Genomic DNA, 2,500 nt, shown 5'->3' on the forward strand with positions numbered 1-2,500 from the left:
GTTGGACTTTTTCGTAATCACGGCGGGACACATTGAACGAGCTCTAACGGATCTCTGCACGCATGGAACATGGTGGCGGGAATCATTGCTAGAACCGAACGGCGCCTCTGCGCGATGTACAAAGCCCAACAGGAACCTCGTATCGGCTGCCGAGCCGGAGCTTGAACAACTTGGACTTTCACCTCTAATTTATATCAACTCACCACTCCCCGAGGGATCCGCAGAATTGCTTCTGGGTCCCGTATCGTTATTTGCGATTCGTGTTTGCATTACACTACATTGAACTATTCCAACTTGTTTATCCGCATGGCGAACATTTGCTGCATAGAACATTTAAGTTCCACTTCGCTCTCCCCTACGTGGGTCTGAGCTTCGCTCTCAGGGAAAAAATATGCCACATTTGGTAGGGAGACCCGGTTTCATCACGCTTTGTGCCCTGCACCATATATACCCTCATAAATTTATTCATTGGATTAGATCCAAGGAACACCAGATCATGCACCACTACCCATAATAGCTCATCGAGCTTAGCGTGAATCCTTCGGGTTTCCCTAAGAAGTTCGATTGGTCTTGCAGAGTTTAAAGACAACGAAGCTTAGTTTCAAGCAATGGTTAATATACGCGTATTCAAAACCCTTAGCTGTTACAACTTTTTTACTAGAAACCATCACGACGAAGTCTTTGGGTCCGTAGACCCGTGATGTACTGCTCCAGGGAACGTTTTTATAGGGTGGAAGCTCAAAATCATAGGTTAAAATCATCGGCAGAGCCCACCAGACACCACTTTTGCTTCATTAGTTCGGACTATAGGCATACGACGATTTTTATCGCGGAGGGGACGTATGACCCAAACGGGGGCTTAATGACCCACTGCCACTGCAAACCATGCTCCTACGACTAAATAGAGGTAAAACTACGATTTGGTGCAATCTTCATGTTTGACCTCGTAGCAAGGTACCCTCCCTATAGTAGGCAATGAGCAAATGATCATAATCCCAGGAGGGCAAAAATGGGAACCCGAAAGGAAAGCGCTGTTGGCGCGCCTAAGCTACTGGCCCGTAGAGTAAAATGGTACCCCAACAAAGTTGTCGATTGACATTCTGATTGCACTTTTATCATCTAGGGTGCGTTCCTTACACGTTTTGAGGGGTTTTAGCGAAAAACATGTTTTGAGCCACACGAGCTCTCCGGCCCGCTCGGTGCACATTTTTGAAAAAGCTAGGAGCTGCCCCTAGGTTCGGGGTGTCACAAAATATTGAAAAGTGGTCAAAAACCGCTATCCAGAATCGGATGTAGAATCATTAGACGAACTTAAAATTGTTCTACGACCAATGTCTGCGACGTTTAGTATTCAAGATATGGCCCGCCCTAGGTCTGACCTGGCATTTTCGTGAAAATTTAAAGCATGGCCATAGGGACGGGTAAAATAGCTATTTTGAAGCAAAACCACCTCACTTTAAATGGCCATAACTTTTGAAAAACAAGAGCTAGGGTGCGTTCTCGACACGTTTTGAGGTGTTTTAGCGAAAAACATGTTTTGAGCCACACGAGCTCTCCGGCCCGTTCGGTGCACATTTTTGAAAAAGCTAGGAGCTGCCCCTAGGTTCGGGGTGTCACAAAATATTGAAAAGTGGTCAAAAACCGCTATCCAGAATCGGATGTAGAATCATTAGACGAACTTAAAATTGTTCTACGACCAATGTCTGCGACGTTTAGTATTCAAGATATGGCCCGCCCTAGGTCTGACCTGGCATTTTCGTGAAAATTTAAAGCATGGCCATAGGGACGGGTAAAATAGCTATTTTGAAGCAAAAACCACCTCACTTTAAATGGCCATAACTTTTGAAAAACAAGAGCTAGGGTGCGTTCTCGACACGTTTTGAGGTGTTTTAGCGAAAAACATGTTTTGAGCCACACGAGCTCTCCGGCCCGATCGGTGCACATTTTTGAAAAAGCTAGGAGCTGCCCCTAGGTTCGGGGTGTCACAAAATATTGAAAAGTGGTCAAAAACCGCTATCCAGAATCGGATGTAGAATCATTAGACGAACTTAAAATTGTTCTACAACCCCCAGTCCGACGCCTCGTATTCGAGATATAGCACTTTGTAGGTCTGACCGAGCAATTTTGTACTGAAATGTATGGCGGACATGTTATTCATTAAACAACATTAACTTGCATCGTGCCCTACTTCATCGGCACAGCTACTATCGACTATCTATTGTTGAAATGGATTGAGTTTGACCATTTTAGCTCTTTTCTTATGCCGTGCACCAACAGTGTGTACCGATCAGGGAAAGTACACTACGTACGCGTTCATGGATGTATATGTTGGTACAAGTTGCCGGTCGGAATAGCAGTGCACCAAAACTGTGTACCGATCAGGAAAGTACAAGACGGAGGGCGCAGCCCGAGCGTACGCGTTCATAGATGTCCATGTTGGTACAACCTACATGTACGTACCTTGTTTTTGTATCAAAAGTTCCAATAAAGTGTTTGTATG

The sequence above is a fragment of the Anopheles arabiensis genome (assembly GCF_016920715.1).
Source record: "Anopheles arabiensis isolate DONGOLA chromosome X unlocalized genomic scaffold, AaraD3 X_pericentromeric_contig0003, whole genome shotgun sequence".
Taxonomy (NCBI): domain Eukaryota; kingdom Metazoa; phylum Arthropoda; class Insecta; order Diptera; family Culicidae; genus Anopheles; species Anopheles arabiensis.